Raw genomic sequence first — 22,127 nt, forward strand, 5'->3', positions numbered from 1 at the left:
CCTATAAAAAGACACAGAGTAGCTGACTGGATAAGAAAGCATGACTCACATATATGTTGTTTACAAGAGACCCACCTCACAACAAAAGACTCACATAGGTTGAAAGTGAAGGGATGGAAAAAATCTTTCAAGCCAACGAAAAGGAAATAAAAAGCTGGGGGTAGCAATACTCATATCTGATCAATTAGATTTCAAAATGAAGGCCATAACAACAGACAAAGAAGGCCACTACATAATATTGAAAGGATCTATCTAACAGGATGATATAACCTTGGCAAACATATAGACACCCAATATAGGAGCACCACAATATATTAAAAATCTTCTGGAGGACTTCAAAGGAGAAATTGACAGCAATACAATCATAGCAAGAAACTTCAACACCTTGCTGGCATCACTGGATGAATCATCTAGACACAAAAATTAACAACAAAACACAAACTCTAAATGAAGTGCTAGATCAAATGGATTTCTTAGATATCTACAGAGAATTACACCCCCAAACAGCAGAATTCACATTCTTTTCAAGTACACATGGGACATTCTCAAAGATAGACCACATGTTAGGACACACACTAAGTCTCTACAAGTTCAAGAAGATTGAAATCATATCAAGCATCTTCTCAAATCACAAAAGCATGACACTAGAAATCAATTGCAAGAAGAACATAAAAAGACATTTGAAAACTTGGAGGCAAAATTGCATGTTATTGAAAAATGAATGGGTTACCATGGAGATCGAGAAAGATATTAAAAACTTCATAGAAACAAATGAAAATGAACACACAACAACACAAAATCTATGGGATGCAGCGAAAGCAGTTCTGAGAGGGAAGTTCATAGCACTACAGGCCTACCTCATGAAGCATGAGCCCTGGCCGGTTTGGCTCAGTGGTTAGAGCATCGGCCTGCGGTCCTGAGAGACCTGGGTTCGGTTCCTGCTAAGGGCATGTACCTCGGTTGCAGTTTGTCCCCGGCCCTGGTCGGTTGTGCAGGTGGCAGCCACTCGATGTGTTCCTTTCACATCGATGTTTCTCTCTCTCTCTCTGTTCCTCTCTCTCCGTCCCACTCTACCTGAACAAAAAATGGAAAAATGTCCTCGGGTGAGGATAAAAAAAAATAAAAGAAGCATGAAAAATTTCTAATGACTATCTAACCTCACAACTTAAACTAGTAAGCAAACAAAAAGAAAACCTCAGAGCAAGCAGAAGGAAGAAAATAGTAAAGATCAGAGCAGAAATAAATGACATGGAGACCAAAAAATCAATTCAAAGTATCAACAAAACAAAGAGCTGGTTCTTTGAAAAGATAAACAAGATTGATGGACCCTTATCTAGACTCACCAAGAAACAAAGAGAGAGAAACCAAATAAGCAAAATCAGAAATAAAAGAGGAGAAATAATAACTGACACCAAAGAAATACAAAGGAATGTTAACATATATCATGGACAATTATACGGCAACAAATTCAACAATCTAAGCAAAGTGGACAAATTTCTAGAAACACATAGTCTCCCAAAACTGGACTGGGAAGAGATAAAAACTTGAACAGACCAATAACAACAAAGGAAATTGAAGAGGTAATGAAGACTCTCCCAGCAAACAAAAGCCCAGGGGAGTTTTACCAAACATTCAAACAAGAACTAATACCCATTCTCTTCAAACTATTTCAAAATATTTAAGAAGAAAGAAGACTTCCAAACTAGTTTTATGTGGCTAGCATAATTCTAATTCTAAAACCAGAAAAAGACACTACAAAGAAAGAAAACTACAGGCCAATATCCCTGATGAACATAGAAGCCAAAATCCTGAACAAAATACTAGCAAATCAAATCCAGCAATACATCAAAAAGTTATTCCCCATGACCAAGTGGGATTCATTCCAGGGATGCAAGGCTGGCAGAATATTCACAAATCAATAAATGTGATACATCACATAAACAAAATAAAAGATAAAAATCATATGATCATATCATTAGATGCTGAAAAAACATTTGACAAAATCCAGCACCCATTTCTGATAAAAATACTCAGCAATTTTGAGTTGAGGGATATCTTGACATAATAAAGGCCATATATGAAAGACCTACAGGCTAACATCATACTCAATGGGCAGAAACTAAAAGCATTTCCCTTAAGAACAGGAAAAAAGCAAGGATGCCCACTTTTGCACTCTTATTTAACATACTACTGGAAGTCTTAGCCACAGCAATCAGACAGGAAGAAAAAATAAAAGAGATCCAAATTGGAAAGGAGGAAGTAAAACTGTTTTTATTCACAGATGACATAATATTATACATAGAAAACCCCAAAGACTCCATCAAAAATTTACTAGACTTAAGAAATGAATTTGGCAAAGTAGCAGGATACAAAATTAATATCAAGAAATCAACGTCATTCTTATAAACCAATGATGAACTCACAGAAAAAGAAACTAAAAAAAAAATCCCATTTACCATTGCAGCAAAAAAAAATTAAGATACCTAGGAATAAAGTTAACTAAAGAAATAAAGGACTTATTTGCTGGAAACTACAGGACATTGACAAAAGAAATAGAGGAAGATATAAAATATGGAAGCATATACCTTGTTCATGGGTTGGAAAAATTAATGTTATTAAAATGTCCATACTACCCAAAGCAATCTATAGATTCAATGCAATCCCCATCAAAATACCAATGACATACTTCACAGAACTAGAACAAATACTTCAAAAGTTCATATGGAACCAAAAAAGACCCCAAATAGCCACAGCAATCTTGGAAAAAAAAAAAAAAAAAAAACAACAAAGTAGGCGGGATCACAATACCGGATATCAGATTACACTACAAAGCTACTGCAATCAAAACAGCCTGGACTGGCACAGGACCAGGCACATAGATCAATGAAATAGAACAGAGAATCCAGGAAGGGACCCAAAACATTATGCTCAATTAATATTCAACAAAGGTGGCAAGAGCATACAATGGAGTAAAGACAGCCTCTTTAATAAATGGTGTTGGGAAAATTGGACAGCTACATGCAAAAAAATGAAACAAGACCATCAACTTACACCCTACACAAGAATGAACTCAGGAGTGTGTGTTTCCAAAATGGGGGCAGTGATGGATGTGGATACCCCCAGCGGCACCAACAGCGACGCGGGCAAGAAGCACTTTGAAGTAAAAAGTGAAATGCAGTAGTCCTCTGGGCCTGGGATATTGTGGTTGATAACTGTGCCATCTGCAGGAAACACATTATGGATCTTTGCATAGAATGTCATGCTAACCAGGTATCTGCCACTTCTGAAGAGTGCACCCTTGCATGGGGAGTCTGTCATCATGCTTTTCACTTCCGCTGCATCACTTGCTAGCTCAAAACACGGCAGGTGTGTCTGCTGGACAACAGAGAGTGGGAATTCCAAAAGTATGGGCACTAGAAAAAGAATATTCTTCCATCAAGCTCAACTGTTTTGTTATTCATTTAATGATTTTTCTCTCTGTTACTTAATTGTAAATGGGATAGAATGGGGTCTTTTCTGCTTTGTCTTTTCAGTGTGCTATTCCTGCAGTCCTATTGTGTTCTGTGTCAAATAAAATCCAGTTGGATTCTAGAACAGATGCTGTCTCTTGTGTATGTAAAAAAAAAGTGAACATAAATGAAAGGGTCCCCCTTCCTAGGTTGGAAAGCCAGCTTGTAAAAGTGAGACATTTGTTCATTAGAGCCAGAGCATAGGTATCCTGCGCGCACATCACTTGGTCACAAGGCTTCTGTCACCACCTGGTTACTGATGGCAATCTTGGGCAAGTCACCTGTGCTCCAAGCTTTTCTCCTCTATAAACTGTGCCTTCTATGGACTCAATAGCATCATGTGGGCACAGAAAGAGGCTTTTTAAACTTTAAGAGCACTATATAAATGTTAACTTTGTATATGACATGTTGCTTTCTCTTCTTAGTTTAGAAAAGTAAACTTGAAAAACCTAATATGTCTTCTTGGGTGGCAAAAGAATAATTTATGAACTCAAGTTAAAAATTGGTGTCACTTTGAATTAACAAGAGAATTCAAGTTTCTTTCACCACCACCTTTTGAAATTTGTTTGAAATGTGTTAGCCATGGTGGACTTGCCAGCCAGTAATAGTCCATGTCTGTGTAGAGTCTTCACCTGAGAAGCAGTCAAGTTACTGCAGTAGTTCTCAAAGTGCGGTCAGAGGACTCCTGGAGGTACCTAAAATCCTTTTAGGAGATTCATGAAGTTTCTTTTCCAACTCCTATGTGTGTGAGGGCAGTTTTCTTTGTAATTCAGTCACACCGACGTATTGAATGAAGAAGCAGCTACAGGTAAGATTTGCAAAAATGTAAAACAATACCACTCATTTAATTTTTGGTTTTTGTTTTTAAAAATAATTACTTGTAATAAAAATATTTATGTTAAAAAATAAAAAACTCAAAATGGATACAAGACTTAAATGTGACTCATGAATCCATAAAAATCCTAGAAGAAAATGTAGGCAACCAAATTTCAGACATCATACGCAGCAGAATGTTCACTGATACATTACCTAAGGCAACAGAAACAAAGGAGAAAATGAACACATGGGAGTACATCAAACTCAAAAGCTTCTGCACAGCAAAAGAAACAACCACCAAAATGGAAAGGCAACCACTCTATGGGAGAGCATAATTGCCAATGATATATCAGATAAGGGGTTAATTTCCAAAATATATAGAGTGCTCATACAACTCAACAAAAGGAAGACAAAGAACCCAATTTAAAAATGGGCAGAGGACCTAAATCAACATTTCTCCAAACAGGACATACAAATGGCTAAGAGACATATGAAGAAATGCTCAACATCACTAATCATCAGAAAGATGCAAATTAAAACAACAATGAGGTATTACCTCACACCTGTCAGAGTGGCCGCCATCAACAAATCATCAAACAACAAGCGTTGGCAAGGGTGTGGAGAAAAGGGGACTCTAGTACACTGCTGGTGGGAATGCAGACTGGTGCAGCCACTATGGAAAACAATACGGTGTTACTTCAAAAAATTAAAAATTAAATTGCCATTTGACCCAGTGATCCCACTTCTAGGAATATACCCTAAGAAGCCTGAAACACCAATGAGAAAGAATATATGTACCCTGATGTTTATAGTAGCATTATTTACAATAGCTAAGATCTGGAAACAGCCCAAACGTCCATTGGTAGACGAATGGATAAAAAAGCAGTGGTACATATACACAAATGGAGTACTATGCAGCTGTAAGAAAGAAAGAGCTCTTATCCTTTGAGATAACATGGAGGGGTCTGGAAAGTATTGTCCTAAGCGAAACAAGCTAAACAGAGAAAGACAAGTATCATATGATCTCACTTATTTGTGGAATATAATGAACATAACAGTCTGAAGAACAGGGCAGTCCCAGAGACATGAAAGTGGGGTACAGACTGACAATCCCCAGAAGAGGGGGTGGGAGGGGAGAGAAAAACCACAGAACTTATATGCATTTGTGCATAACCAATGGACATGGACAACAAAGCTGGGGACAGGGTGGGGAGGGAGGGGGAGAAGGGTGTCATTGGGGGAAAAAGGAGAAACATCTGTAACAAAAATAAATAAATAAAATTATTTTTAAAAATAACAGGAAATTTGGGGAGAACAAATCTTGTTTTGTTTTTTATTGTTTTCTATGACACATTATGTCCACAGTAGCTTTTTGGGCTGAGAACAAGGAGCTGCCTCTGAACAAAGGGAAAAGGGGAATGTGTCACCTTGTGCATGGAAATCAGTTACTCTTAAAGGGGTAGCAAGCTTCAGTTATGTAAGATAAATTAAACCTAGAGATCTGCTTACAACTTAGTGCCTATCGTTTCAATGGGAATCTAGGAGGTGGCCATTTAAAAAACTTTATTGTACACTTATATATTTGTGAATAGGTAGACCTTGTGTTGTGTTCTTACCAAAATGAACAAAGAAGAGAAAATTATATGCAGCGTGTGTATGTGAGTGTGTTTTGCGGGGAGTGGTTTGGTGGGGGTTGTGTGAAGCATTTGTAGCATGGCTCACACACTACTAAATCCTCCTCCATCTTATTCCTTATTCATTCCTTTGGAATTCTGGAAGAATTTTTAAATTTGTTTTCTGTTCTACAGTTTGCTTTCTGCAGCATTCAAGCTGATGTACACTGTTACCCCCTGATTTTTATTCTGCAATCATTTTTAACCCCTTGCAGTCTTTCTTGATCTAACTTTTCTCTTTTGTTTTGAATGCTATATTCTCTTAAATCACAAAAAAAAATTAAAATAAATTGTGAATTTTCTCCTTGCTTTTTTCAGTAAATCTGTATCAACAGAGGGTATGTTCTGATTCTGTGTGGTATCACTCATATTTGGGACTACATATAACAAAGTCTGCAGTATAACATTTCTGCTTGTTTATGTTTACAGCAAGAGATCTACTGGCTTCTGGCTGAATTCGGCATTAAAATGGGTCTGACAAAGACTAATGTGGAATTCTGTCCAGTTCTTTTCCATTTAGACAATAGTGAAAGGGAAAATATAAATCTGTAAATTATCATGACCCGTTCACAATACAGCAGCAGCCTGAGGGAAGTGGAGCAGAAGCTGAATCCCTGCCCAGTCCCCTCAGCGATAGGAGTCTCAGTTATTCTCTGTGTTTAGTGAACGTCTGTGCTGGTTTCCAGCTCCTGCTGTAACCAATTTCTCATGCTTAGTCCAGTGCCAGGTATGGGCTGCAAAGGTAGTGCCCACCCCTTTCCCTTACAATGCTCTCATTCAGTTTATTTTAGCTCATCCCTCCAAGTGTGACTCTGAGACTTGCCCACAGTTGTAGGTGGCCCCTCAGGGTGCTGACTGACCTAGTGTGTGCACTGAGTCCCTGACAGGCCCGAGGACTGACATCGCATTCTCCCTCTGTCATCCTGCTGACTAACGTGGGGTTAGTTGGGTTTTACCACTGTTTTCTCACTTTCTTGAGATACTTTTCTCTAAGCAGTATTTCTCTTTTTCATAGGAAGGATTTTCAAGTTAGCCTTCTATATATCTGTCTGTTATATTCAGTTATTTGTTTCAATGGGAATCTAGGAAGTGGTCAACAAAATTATGATTTTCTACTCAGTATCTTACCCCCAAATTTCTCCTATAACTGCTACTTTAGTGTTGAATATCACCTTCACATCCTTACTGCTTACATTTTTTCTCTCCTTTTTTCTTTTTTTTTTAATCTTCCGAGCAGACTAAAATTCTTCCAGACACATAAAAGCAAAGTATGGCTCAGAAACTAGGAGGCTTCTGCCATTAAGTCAATTGCTACAATGTTTATTAAAGATCTATCAATGGTATTCATGCACTTCATTCATGCAGTAAATATTTATTCAAAACCAACTCTTTTAAGTTTCATGCTAATCACTGGAAAAGAATTTCAATATATGTTCTCTTTCATCAAAGCATCTTGTGGGGCAAATAAACACACAGTTAGGATTTGCTGTATTAAAACAGTAAAGATGTGTTGGGAGCTCCTGAACAGGGTTGTTGGTATGCAGATCACGAAAGATTTCTCAGAGGACTTGATAATTGAATTTTAAAAAAGTAGATGTTCTAAGGGGACTGCAGGTGGGGATGAGAAAGAACATTTTATTGTGGTCAAATCAGCTTCACTGCTTTACCATTCAGCACCTATATTTACATTCTCCCATGAGTATCCCCATTCAGAATCCAAATCTACATCACCCATGGTAAGTATCACCATTCAGACACCCTTATCTACATTCTCCCATCATTGAGCACAACTGGCTCTACCCTGATAAGTCAGTAGAAAGATTTTTTTTTTAAATAAAGACAAATTTTCTTATCCCTGAAGTGACAAGGAGAAGCATAAGATGTGAAGAAAATGGTCTTAGTGTGGCTTCTGTTTGTTTTTATTTTTGTTTCTAGTGTTGCTATGGCTGTGAGCACTGGGGGAAGGAGCTTCCAAATCAGATGAGCAGCTCACACTTGACACATTCCTATAGAAACTGCTAAAACCCAGGGAAAGAAGCTCTGCCTGTAATTCACAGCAAGATAAATTCATAGTTGTTCTTTGCTTTTATAAATCCTCAAAACACTGATATCATGGGGCATAACCTACAGAAGAATAAATGCTGTGAAAAGATACACAAGGGTGTGCTCAAACAGTCACTGACTTCTCGTGAATGAAACGGAACTTTAGTTAAGACACAGAAGCTAAAATTTTAAAAGGCAGAGGAGAGGAGGATGGGGTCAGGTAAAACCTTGACTTGTAAGGGAAAAAGTGAAGAATAGAAGGATGATTCAAAAGAGTGAGAACTATGGATAGAAACATGAGTCAGTGCCAAATTGTAAAGAATCTTAATTGTCACATGGAGAAGTTTGAATTTTATCATTTTTTAAAATGTTTGAAATTGTTGAGAAAGCTAACATGATTTAAAAATAAAATTTAGAGCCTGGCTGGTGTGGCTCAGTGGTTGAGCGTCAACTCATCCACCAAGAGGTGACCAGTTCGATTTCCAGTCAGGGCACAACCCCAGGTTGTGGGTCTGATCCCCAGTGGGAGGCATGCAGGAGGTGGCTGGCTAATCGATGTTCTCTCTCATCAATGTTTCTATCTCTCTCTCCCTCTCCCCTCCTCTTTCTCTAAAATCAATACAATTATATTTTTTGAAAATAAAATAAAATTTAGAGATTAGCCCAGCCAGTGTGGCTCAGTGGCTGAGCATTGACCCATGCATCAAGAGGTTGCCAGTTTGATTTCTGGTCAGGGCACATGCCCAGGTTGTGGACCAGATCCCCAGGATGGGGGCATGCAGGAGGTAACCGATCAATTTTTTCTCTTATTGATGTTTTTATCTCTCTCTCCCTCTCCCTTACTCTAAAATCAACATAAAGGAAAAAAATTTAGAGGGATTAGTCTAACATATGGGCATGTAGTGGCAAATTTAATAAAAATGATATAACAAGCATTTAATATTGATCACTCCCCATGTTCTACTTTATCCTCCCTTTGTTCAACAACATCCTACTCCCCAGTTTCACATTTTATTTTTGTCATTTTTTTCTTACCTTCAGATTCCTTACTGATTTCTCTCCCTTTCATTCATTCTTTATTCATCATCTATTCATTTAAGATAAATATCCCTGGCCGGTTTGGCTCAGTGGTTGGAGCATTGGCCAGAAGACCAGATAGTCCCAGGTTCAGTTCCCTCTAGGGGCACATACCAAAAAAAAAGATAGATATAACTTAGTGCATTGTTCAATCTTTGGCCTTATTCTTGTTGAATTCCACCCTCTTACCTACTCCCATACACTCCATGACTTTATTGACCCCTATTCATATCCTATGTATGGTCTTTTCTACTAAACCTCAGACATCAGTTTTCACTTGTCAATACGCTGTCTCCTGAATACCTGTCAGATGTCCCAAATTGAACATATCCCAAACCAAACTCATCATTTTATTAACATTCTCTATACCAAACCCTTCTCCTTCAGAGATCTTATTGTGGTTAGAACTACAACCCATCCAAATCACAAAAGGTAGAAAACTTAACATTATTCTCTTTCTTCTATATTTCTCATATGTAACTGATCTCCAATCCTATACATAACAGCTCAGAAATGGCTCTACAATTAGCTCCATATTCTTTATTGTCCTTAGTTCCCTTGCCTTTGATTTCTCACTAGCTTCAGTTCTTACCCATATTCCTTCATATATAGGCCAATACAAACCATTCTGCTTTTCAGTCTCCTGGGTAAAACCTTTCTATGCTACCTTGTTTCTATGCTACATGAAGACTCAAACACTTCCTCATTGCATTTAAGAGCATTCAAACTATGGGTCCAACTGACCTTCCTCACCTCATCTCCAACTACATCCTTCTCGTCCCCAGCCACAGCCACACCCCCATGTTCTTTGATGCCTTCATCCTTGTTCTTCTGGGAAACTCTGTCTTTCAAACACAGAGAAAGTGTCTTCAATCCCACCCCTCCACAGGGTGAATCATACCTCCTGCTAGCTCCCTGTTTCTTACTCATAGCACGTGTTAGGAAGTACAGATGTTTTATGAAAAGAGCAATGGGCTTTGAAGTTAGATATACTTAGTTCAGCTCATAGTCTCAAAATTCAATGGCTGGATGAGTTGAGCAAGTTGTTTAACCTCTCAGCGCCTCAGTTTCTCAAAAAAGAAAAGTGATCAAATATACCACAGAGTTGTGAAAACAAAATGGTATTTGTAAAGTGCTTAGCAGAAGCTTAATCATTTTAAAAGACAAAGTTGTATTATACTTTGTGTATGTGTACGAAGCCCCAATATGTGAATCTTAGATGTCATACTTATCTCTGTGTGCACAACACATGCACATAATAGGTGCTTAATGGCATTTTTAAAAAATTATTTATTTATTTATTTATTTTTGTTACAGATGGTTCTCTTTTATTCCCCCATTGACACCCTCTTCCCAATCCGGCCCCCCACACTCCACCCCAGCAATATTGTCTATGTACTTATTTACACATACATGCATAAAAGTTTTGTGGTTTATCTCTTTCCTCCCCCCACATTCACCTCTTCTGAGGTTTGTCAGTCTGCACCCCACTTCCATGTCTCTGGGTCTATTTTATTCCACAGATAAGTGAGATTGTGGGATATTTGTATTTCTCAGCTTGGCTTGTTTTGCTTAGGATAATATTTTCCAGGTCCCTCCGTGTTGTCTGCATAGAATTCCATTGTGTATTTGTACTACAACTTTTTTATCCACTCATCTATTGATGGACACTTGAGCTGTTTCCAGATCTTAGCAATTGTAAATAGTGCTGCTATGAACATCGGGGTACATATATTCTTTCTCATTGGTGTTTTAGGCTTCTTAGGGTATATTCCTAGAAGTAAGATCACTGGGTTAAATGGCAGTTCAATTTTTAATTATTTGAGAAAAAACCATATTGTTTTCCATAGTGGCTGCACCAGTCTGCATTCCCACCAGCAGTGTACTAGAGTCCCCTTTTCTCCACACCCTTGCCAGCACTGGTTGTTTGATGATTTGTTGATGGTGGCCGTTCTGGTAGGTGTGAGGTAAAACCTCATAGTTGTTTTAATTTGCATCTCTCTGATGATTAGTTATGTTAAACATTTCTTCATATGTCTCTTGGCCATTTGTATGTCCTGCTTGGAGAGGTGACTTTTGTCTTCTGCCCATTTTTTAATTGGGTTCTTTGTCTTCCTTTTGTTGAGTTGTATGAGTACTCTCTATATATTGGAAATGAACCCCTTATCTGGTGCATGTTGGCAATTATGATCTCCCATATAGTGGGTTGCCTTTTTATTTTGATGGTTGTGTCTTTCACTGTGCAGAAGCTTTTTAGTTTGATATAGTCCCATGTGTTTATTTTTCCTTTGTTTCTCTTGCCTTAGGTATTGTATCAGTGAAAATTCTGCTGTGTATGATGTCTGAAATTTTGTTGCCTGCATTTTTTTTCTAGAATTTTTATGGATTCATGAGTTACATTTAAGTCTTTTATCAATTTTGAGTTTACTCTTGCATATAGTGTAAGTTGGTGGTCTAGCTTCATTTTTTGCAAGTAGCTGTCCAATTTTTCCAACACCATTAATTGAAGAGACTGTCTTAACTCCACTATATGCTCTTGTCACATTTGTCAAATATTTATTGAGCACATTGTCTCGGGTCAATTTCTGGGTTCTCTGTTCTGTTCCATTGACCTATATGCCTGTTCTTGTGCCAGTACCAGGCTGTTTTGATTACAGTGGCTTTGTAGTATAACCTGATATCTCATAATGTGATTCCTCCTACTTTGTTCTTCTTTTTCAAGATTTCTGTGGCTCTTCTGGGTCTTTTTTTTTTTTTTGTATATAAACTTTTGGAGTATTTGTTCTGTTCTGTGAAATATGTCATTGGTATTTTGATGGGGATTGCATTGAATCTGTAGATTGCCTTGGGCAATATGGACATTTTAATGATGTTAATTCTTCCAATCCATGAACAAGGTATGTGCTTCCACTTTTTTATATCTTCCTCTATTTCTTTTTTCAATGACCGGTAACTTTCTGTGAAGAGGTCCTTTACTTCTTTGGTTAAGTTTATTCCTAAGTATCTTAATTATTTTGCTGTGATGGTAAATGGGATTGATTTTTTAGTTTCTCTTTCTGTGAGTTCATCATTGGTATATAAGAATGTTGCCAATTTCTTGATGTTAATTTTGTATCCTGCTACTTTGCCAAATTCATTTGTTAACTCTAGTAAATTTTTGACGGAGTTTGTAGGTATTTCTATGCACAAGATCTTTCTTTATAGTGTCTTTTTTTTCTATCCTCACCGAAGAACTCTTTTCCATTTTTTGTTCAGAAAGAGTGGGAGCGAGAGGAAGAGAGAAAGAGAGAGAGAGTCATCGACGTGAAAGGGACACATCAAGTGGCTACCTCCTGCAAGACCCAACCAGGGCCGGGGACAAACTGCAACCGAGGTACACGCCCTTAACAGAAACCAAACCCAGGTCTCTCTGGACTGCAGGCCGACTCTCTAACTGCTGAGACAAACCAGCCAGGGCTCTTTGTAGTGTCTTTATCCAGTTTTGAAATTACATTATGCTGGCCTCATAAAATGAGTTTGGAAGTGTTCCATCTTTTTGGATTTTTCAGAATAGTTTGAGGAGAATGGGTATTAGATCTTTGAATGTTTGGTAAACCTCTCCTGTGAAGCCATCTTGGCTTGGGTTTTTGTTTGCTGGGAGTTTCTTAATTACATCTTCAATTTCCCTTGTTGTTATTGGTCTGTTCAAGTTTTCTATCTCTTCCTGGCTCAGTTTTGGGAGGCTGTGTGTTTCTAGAAATTTGTCTATTTATCCTAGATTGTCCAATTTGTTGGTGTATAATTGTTTATAGTATGTTTCAATGATCCTTTGTATTTCTGTGGTGTCAGTTGTTATTTCTCCTCGTTCGTTTCTGATTTTGTTTATTTGGATTCTCTCTTTTTGTTTCTTGGTGAGTCTGGCTAAAGGTCCATTGATCTTGTTTATCTTTTCAAAGAACAAGCTTTTTGTTTCATTGATCTTTTGAATTGTTTTTTTAGTCTTATGTTGTTTATTTCTGCTCTGACCTATACTATTTCCTTCCTCCTACTAGGTCTGTGTTTTTCTTTTCATTTAGTTTCTAGTTCTTTAAGTTGTAGGGTTTGAAAGTCAATTAAAATTTTTTCTTGTTTCTTGAGGTAGGCCTGTAGTGCTATGAATTTCCCTCTCAGGACTGCTTTCACTGTATCCCATAGATTTTGTGTTGTTGTGTCTTTATTTTCACTAGTTTCCAGGAAGTTTTTAATTTCTTCCTTGATCTTGTTAGTAATGCATTTGTTGTTTAATAACATGCTATTTAGCCGCCAAGTGTTTGAATGTTTTTGTGTGTCGTTATTGTAATTGAGTTCTAGTTTCATGCCATTGTGATCTCAGAAGATGCTTGATATGATTTCAGTCTTCTTGAATTTGTAGAGATTTGCTTTGTGTCCTAACATGTGGTCTATTTTGAGAATGACCCATGTGCACTTGAGAAGAATGTATATTCTGCAGCTTTGGGGTGAAATGTTCTGCAAGTATCAGTAAAGTTTAACTGATCTAGTTTGTCTTGGAAGAACTCTATGTCCTTATTAAGTTTTTGTCTGGAAGATCTATCCAGTGGTGTCAGTGGAGTACTAAAGTCACCCACTATGATTGTCTTGCTATTGATCTCTTCCTTGAAGTCCTCCAGAATTTTTTAAATATATTTCGGTGCTCCCATATTTGGTGTGTATATGTTTACCAGGGTTACATCCTCTTGTTGTATTGATCCTTTTAATATTATGTAGTGACCTTTTCTGTCTCTTATTATGGCCCTTGTATTGAAGTCTATCTTGTCAGATATGAGTGTTCCTACACCAGCTTTTTTTTTCATCCCTTCACTTTCATCCTGTGTGAGTCTTTTGTTGTGAGGTGGGTCTCTTGTAGACAGCATATATATGGGTTGTGTTTTCTTATCCAATTAGCTACCCTATGTCTTTTGATTGGAGCATTTAAGCCATTTACATTTAAGGTAATTATTGATAGATAATTATTAGTTGCCATTTTAATTTAATGCCTGTGTTCATTCTCTCTCTCTCTCTCTCTCTCTCTGTCTCTCTTTCTCTCTCTCTTTTTTCTTCTTCTTCTTATAACAGTCCTTTCAGCATTTCTTGCAATGCTGGTTTGGTGGTGGTAAATTCCTTTGGCTTTTTTTATCCATGAATTTATTATTTCTTTATTTCTCCTTTAATTTTGAATGATAGCCTTGCTGGATAGAGTAGTCTTAGATACAGACCCTTGCCTTGCATTACTTTATATACTTCATGCCACTCCCTTTTGGCCTGCAGTGTTTCTGTTGAGAAATCAGCTGACAGAATAATGGGAGCTCCCTTGTAGGTAACTTTCCATCTCTCTCTTGCTTCCATTAAGATTCTTTCTTTGTCTGTAATGTTTGTCATTTTTATTATGATGTGTCTAGCTGTGGGTCTTCTGGGGTTCATCTTGCTTGGGACTTGCTGTGTTTCCTGGACTTGTGTGACTCTTTCCTTCACCAGTTTAGGGAAGTTTTCTGTCATCATTTCTTCAAACAGGTTCTCTATTCCTTTCTCTGATTCTTCTTCTTCTGGTACCCCTATAATGCGAATGTTGTTATGTTTTGTATTGTCCCACAGTTCTCTTAAACTCTCCTCCTGCTTTTTAAACTTTCTTTTTTTTCCATTTGCTGCTCTATTTGGGTGTTTTTCTCCACTTTGTCTTCTAAGTCGCTGATTCAGTCTTCAGTTTCTTCTAATCTACTATTGATCCCTTCCAAGGTATTTTTTATAACAGCTATGTCACTCTTTATTTTCTCTTGATTTTTATGCATAATTTCTACCTCTTTATGTGTAGCTTCTACCTCTTTTTTTAAGCTGAAGTAGTTTCCAGTGAGCTCTTCATAATTCTTATTAAGTTGCTTGTAGTTCTCACCAAATTGTTTGAGCACCCTTAAAATTATTGCTTTGAATTTGTTACCTAACAAGTTGCTGTCTTCTATTTCCTGTAGTTGCTTTTCTGGTGATTCCTCTTTTTCTTTCTTCAGGTGTTTTTTGTCTCCCCATTTTAGCTGTCTAGTTGCTCTAGACCTGTGAGGGATGTTTGGATGTGTAGGCAACTCACTATATATCAAATAAGGCTACTGTGCCTCCCAGGCTGTTTTGTTACATGTCGCTGCTTGCCTTCTGTGGATCCTGGAGGATTGACTACTGGGGGCTGGTATTGGTGTGTCCTAGTAGGTGCTGCTGCTGGATCATGTGGGCCCCTCTGAAGCTGTGTTCCCAGCTGGTCACTGGTGCCACCTGTAGCTGTATAGCTCAGGCCCTGCTGGATCTGTACTTCCTGCCAGCACTGTGGGCAGCTGTGTTGCACAGGCCTCACTGGAGCCCTGGTTTCCTGCCACTCTTGGGGGCATCTGGGTTGTACAGGCCCCATTGGAGGCCCCGCTTCCTGCTGGTCCCCTGTGAAGCTGTATCACACAGTCTCTTCTGGAGACCCAGCTCCACACTTATCTTATGGGCAGCTGGGTTGCACAGGCCTCTTTGGTGCCCCAACTTCCCGCAGGTCCTGTGTGGAGCTGGATCGCACAGTCCTTTCTGGAGATCCCGTTCCGTGCCTATCTTGTGGGCAACTGGGTTGCATAGGCTTCTGTGGTGCCCCAGCTCCCCACTGCTCTTGTGGGCCACTGTATTGCACAGGCCCCTGTGGAGCCCCAGGTCCCGCCTCTGGCATCTGGTGAGTGCTGCTGCCCAGTGGGGCTCAGCTCCTGCTCAGCCTTTGCTGTAGTTTTTGGGGATGAGTCTCAGCTGATGATCTGTGCTTCTGTTGCCTGGGGATGGATATCTGCTCCCGAGTCTCTGTTGCTGGGGATATATCTTGACTCTGATCAGGCTGCTACTGTGGGGGGTGGTGCTGGGCTCCCGGCCATTTGCAATTTCCAAAGCAGGCACCTCGACAGCTCTGCTACTGTGCACTGGTCTGTGTTGACACAGGGTGTCCACTGGACCGATGGTGCCAGATGCACTGGTGGGCTCTGGTTGCTGGGCCCTAGCTGCTCCCACTGCCTCCTCCCAGGGAGACCCGGGACCTTCTAAAATGGTGAGACCTCCCCATGGCACAGGAGGAAGCACCCTGAAGAGCCGCTTAGTGCAGTAGCCAGCTGATCCCCATCCACAGCATAGGAACCTTTTGTTCCGTGGCTCTGCACTACATGAGTTTGGTTGTCCACCTTCATGTCCACTCACACTCTCTCCCACACACTATCTCACTCTCTCATGCACTCACCCTCCTTCTAGTCCTGCCCACCACCATCTTTCCCAAAAAAAATAGCTGTGCAGAAAGAGGCTTTTTAGTTTGATGTAGTTCTACATGTTCATTTTTTTCTTTGTTTCTATTGCCTTAGGCATTGTATCAGTAAAAATTCTGCTGTGTGTAATGTCTGAAATTTGGCTGCCTATATTTTCTTCTAGGATTTTTATGGATTCATGCATCACATTTAAGTTTTTTATCCATTTTGAGTTTATTCTTGTGTATGGTATAAGTTGATGGACTAGCTTCAATTTTTTGCATGTAGCTGTCCAATTTTCCCAACACTATTTATTAAAGAGGCTGTCTTTACTCCATTGTATGCTCTTGCCATCTTTGTCAAATATTAATTGAGCATAATGTCTTGGGTCAATTTCTGGGTTCTCTGTTCTGTTCCATTGATCTATGTGCCTGTTCTTGTGCCAGTACCAGGCTGCTTTGATTACAGTGGCTTTGTAGTATAACCTGATATTTGGTATTGTGATCCCTCCTACTTTGTTCTTCTTTTTCAAGATTGCTGTAGCTCTTCAGGGTCGTTTTGGGTTTCATATAAACTTTTGGAGTATTTGTTCTAGTGAATTATGTCATTGGTATATTGATGGAGATTACATTGAATCTATAGATTGCTTTGGGTAGTATGGATATTTTAATAATGTTAATTAATGACATTTTTAATAAATAAATAAAAGCGTTAAGCTGTCTTTGCAGTGCTAAGATTATCTAATAAAAATAACTTGATAAGGATTTTTCTAAGCAACATAGATCCTGGTTTCACATCTTTTGGATATATCTTCAAAAAGTATATTCATAGACTTCAGCTTCATCTAAAATAGTTAAGTACATAACTGTGTCCTTTACTTTCTTTCAGTGTTTAATTCCTCTTTTATACTCCTTTGTTTAGCTGCAATGATATAGTTATTCCAAACTCTACCCATAACCAAATAAATTCTGTGTGCGAAAATTCTTTTTTTATACTATTTCATGCGTATGCTGCTGCCAGTGTATATACAATAACTATCTTTGTGAAAGAAATCCGTGAACATTCAGAGAGGCAGATGTTAAGGACTGATGAAAGCAGAAGCTTGTGTCGTATGGCGCGTGTTATAGGGATAAGGGTTTTGTACAGGCTTCAAATTTAGCTCTCTCTGAATATTCACCAGCTCATGAGAAGTCATTTAGAATACCTTCAAAGATTCATTTCTATATTAAAATGAACAGACTTTCTGGGATCAGAAGGGATTCGGACTTGGAAATACTCCAGTTGGCTAGGGGTCATGTTGAGCATTCTCTAGACAGAATTGTTTCAAATCTGCAGCTGCCTGGAAAACCACACCCTTGAGCCTGGCCTCCTGCTGGTGCTCTTGAACCGCCTTCTTTATAGTGGTGAAGTGGGAGGAGGAGCCAGACCCTGCAGGCCAGAGCCAGGCAGATTGGTGGGTAGTGGGTCTATTGGTGATTGGGGCCTCTGGGCCAGACTGTGGGCAGCCAAAGCTGTGTGCTGAAATGCTAATGACATTGGACCATGTTTATTTACTGTGATTTCATAGGACATGAAGGAGATATTGCAATGTCTTCTTAAAGAACATCATTTCCAGTGGGTCTTGATTCAGATAAAAAATGGCAGTTTTCTACCCCCCAGAACTAAGTAAAACCTGTGCAAACAACTCTCTAGTCACAAGGTCACATAAAAGCAGCCCCGGTCAAGATCAGAACTTTGTGCTGTGATCCGCTCTGACTTCTAAAACATTCCTAATAAATGTATGTTTGCCAGGCTTTTTCATTTGTTCCACCCGGCAAGGTTGATAACATTCATCCACTCATTCGCTATCTATTGAATGGCTCTATGTATTAAGAACTTCATAAAGATACTATACATGTGTACAACACAGTTTGTACTTTCCACATGTCTAAAGTTAAATTTAGCTTTTTCTATAACTTTCATTGTCTTATTTTTTTCTAATTAATTAATTTTTGTTACAGATGTTTCTCCTTTTTCCCCTACTGGTACCCCTCTCCCTCTCCCTCCCCACCCTGTCCCCAGCTTTGTTGTCCATTATTTTTTTTCTTTATGTAAGTAAAATAATTGAATCCCACAGATGTAAGGAATGTTGACCCTCTCTTTTGTAGCCACAGATGGTTGACTCCTTCATAACCTATGACTTGAGTGATCTTAGATGGTACTGTTAAATGCTACTGGCATGTGTGTTTACATTAATATTACCCTCTGGAAAGTAGAAAATCCAGCCTGCAGAAAAAGTCACTAATAATAATAATAATAATAATTTACTAATTGCCCCCCTTTTGTACAAGACTAATTCTAAATATTCAGCATATATATTTTAAGCTCTTTTTCCACGTACAATGTATGAGGATTTGAGGATATAAAATTGAGCAAAAGCATAACAAACTCTACCCTTATGAAGTTTATGGAGAAACATCCATCAAATCGTCACACTCAAAAAGATGTAAAACTATTAGTGTCGTAAGATCTGTGAAGGAGAGGGATATGGCACCATGGTAGTGCTTAAGAAAGAAATCAGATTAGTCTGGGAGGATAGCGAGAGGCTTCTCCATGGAAGCGTTGATTAATTAAAACTATGAATGTCGTATAACTAAGCTGGACTAATTAAGCAGAAGCTCCAGTGACAGGCAATAGCCTATCCCAGGACTGCATAAAATACTCCTGCTGGTGTTGAAGATGGATGGTTTTAAAAGCTGTGAGTTGTGATTTATACCTACCTTTACTGAATGTAATTAATGACATCCAGAAAACATGGATCTAATACAGGCTGGGTATATTCAGTGAAGAAATAACCCTTGTTGTAAAGGGACCCTGTATGATTTATGTTTTGAAGGAAACAAAAGGAAATAGTGGAAGAAACATTGGCTTTGATATCAAAGGTCTTTGTATTTGAATGTTGGCTTACACATTTACGAGCTGAATGACCTTGAGGACGGTGTTGACTTTCCCTGGGTTCTGCTCCACAGGTTTATGTGGAAAACTATTCAGAGTGAGATAACATGTATACAGTATCAGGCACTCAGTAAATGTAACTCTGCTTAAAGAATCATGTATTTAAATGATTCTGCTGTCCTATAGGGTGATGCTCCTTTGTGTTTTGTTTGCATATTGTTAATGATTTTGAATATATTAGTTTGGCATATAATTGTGTGTAATGATTATTTAGGAGTATGAACAGAGTAATTTATTAATGCTTTCACCTTCACATGTTTCAGTGGTTCTTTTTCTCATTCACCTCCTTCACGGGCCTTTATATATATTCCTTCCATCAATTAAAATATGATAATATATGATTCCTATATTGTTGTCCTTTTTTAAAAAAATATGTTTTTATGAATTTTTGTTTATTTAGAGAGAGAAAGAAAGAGAGAGAGATAGAAACATGGATGTGAGAGAGATAAATCGATCAGCTGCCTCCTGCACTTTCCCTACTGGGAATCAAGCCTGCAACCCGGGCATGTGCCCTGAGCGGGAATCAAACCGGGACGTCTCAGTCCATGGGATGATGTTCAGTCCACTGAGCCACAGAGGCCAGGCTATTATTGTCCTTTATTTCAGTGTAAGTTTTGTTTCTCTGACTGCTATGAAAAGAGGCAATACTAAGGGTATTTCTTTTAAATTGTCACTTGACTTCTTCACAGAGTTACTGTGGCCTTCTGAACTAAAATGACAACAGGTACCTAGCATCTAGCAAACTAATGGCAGCTGCTTAACTGGACCCAAACTTGAATCACACACCGGATTCGAGTACCAAGAAGAACCTGGGTACCTTGGGGGCTGTGGAGAGAGTGCTAAAGGTCTTTTATTATTTTGAAAGCAACAGTGAGCTGACTACTTGAGCCAGTATTATCAGGCATAGAGAAGCTACTGATGTCAGGGGCATCATTCAGAAGATAGTGGGCAGTCACAGAATAAAGCACGTGGCCTGCTACAGGTTGGGCTCAGTCACCTGCAGTCAGAGGAGGCCCATTGGCTCCACTTAGACATGGGCATCTCCAGCGTGAGGGAGAAGTATGAGCTTGCACACCTGCCGGAGGAGTGGAAATATAAACTGAGAATTCGTTATTTGCCAAAAGGATTTCTAAACCAGTCTACTGAAGACAAGCCAACTTTGAATTTCTTCTATCAACAGGTGAAGAGCGTATGTTAGAGATAGCTGACCAGGACAAGTGGTCCAGGACATCGCTTTGAAGTTGAGTTGTCTAGAAACACAGCGATCATACTGGGAGATGCAGGGCAATGCACTAGAAAAGAAGCCTGACTATGAAGCATTAGAAAAAAGATGTTAGTTTCAAGTATTTTTTTTCTAGAAGTTTATTGGTACAGACCAATCATTACCAGGTCTCTGGCTACCCTGCTTCAGATGGAATCACAGCCACGACTGCAGCATCTACCTGGGGAGGGCTTCTCTTTGTGCCCGAACAGATCCGTGGAATCACAGACCGCAGGGGATAGCGATGTGGCAGCCCGACGCGGAGGACTCTGCAGCACTGAACCGTGTGGAGCCCGGGAGGTGCTGCCGACGCACCTGATGAAGGAGCGGCTGACCCACCAGCAGCAGGAGATGGGGGAAGACCAGCGCTGGCTGGAGAAAGAAGAGATATCTCTGAAAGCTGATGTGTGGCTCTCTCGAAGCAGCATGGACTGGGAGGACAGGAGTCTCCAGGGCCTGACTAGATAGCAACTCATTCATCATCAGCCTGTGGGAAAACCAGATGCAGCAGTTCCACCAAAGAAGCCGCCATGCCCCCGAGCCCCCGGCCACCTGGGCAGCCTCACCAGCCTCAGCAGTCCTGGGGACAGTTACAACAGGACATCAAGCTTTAGCACCAGTAAATCAGCACACCCCTATCCCACCCCATACCCCCACCCCACCCTGGCCCTCTGCCAACCTGGACCACTCTGATGACAAGGTGTACAAGAACATGATGGGCCTGGTGAAGGCTGTCATCAAGATGTCCAGTAAAATCCGCTCTGGCTGGTTTAGCTCAACGGTTAGAGCATCGGCCTGCGGTCCAGAGAGACCCGGGTTTGGTTCTCGCTAAGGGCAAGTACCTCAGTTGCAGTTTGTCCCTGGCTCTAGTTGGGTAGTGCTGGAGGCAGCCACTCGATGTGTCCCTTTCATGTCGATGTTTTCCTCTCTCTTCCTCCCTCCCACTCTATCTGAACAAGAAATGGGAAAATGTCCTCGGGTAAAGATTTAAAAAATATAGATGTCCAGTAAAATCCAACCAGCCCCGCCAGAGGAATATGTCCTCATGGAGAGGAAAGTTGGTTTATCCCTGCAGACGTTGTTGCCCACTGTGGATGAGACCATCCCGCTTCCCAGCCAGCACTCACCGACAGATCAAGATGGCCCAGAAGCTGCTAAACTCCAGCAGAATGTGATGACCAGCCCCCTGCTGGAATACAAACAACAGACGCTGACTGCCACTCATGCCCTGATGTTATTGACCAGGTGGGTTGAAGATGCTGGGACAGAGGAGCCCTTACTGAGTTCGCACTGAGCCCTGAGGGCTCCCTTCTGACGGTCCTCTTGTTCCATGCACAGCAGGGACCCCTGTCCTCCTTTCCAGCATGGACAGGACCAACTCTTTTGACTGACTGCTCTTTGAAAATCTCTCAAACTAGCTTAAGCACATTTTGATTTGGGTTCATATTTTGTTTTGTTTTCTTGAATGACGATGTCCAGAAAAGTCTGGGGTCCAAAATGT

At 39.7% G+C, this 22,127-nt stretch overlaps 3 pseudogenes; 2 read left to right on the top strand and 1 right to left on the bottom strand.

Moving 5' to 3' along the window:
- Positions 1-3,085: 3,085 nt before the first annotated feature.
- Positions 3,086-3,417, top strand: LOC118638210 (annotated as a pseudogene).
- Positions 3,418-17,596: 14,179 nt separating this feature from the next.
- LOC118635927 lies at positions 17,597-19,322 on the bottom strand (annotated as a pseudogene).
- Positions 19,323-20,090: 768 nt separating this feature from the next.
- Positions 20,091-21,920, top strand: LOC118636009 (annotated as a pseudogene).
- The last annotated feature ends 207 nt before the right edge of the window (positions 21,921-22,127 follow it).

This window comes from Molossus molossus, unplaced genomic scaffold (genome assembly GCF_014108415.1).
Source record: "Molossus molossus isolate mMolMol1 unplaced genomic scaffold, mMolMol1.p scaffold_m16_p_1, whole genome shotgun sequence".
NCBI lineage: Eukaryota > Metazoa > Chordata > Mammalia > Chiroptera > Molossidae > Molossus > Molossus molossus.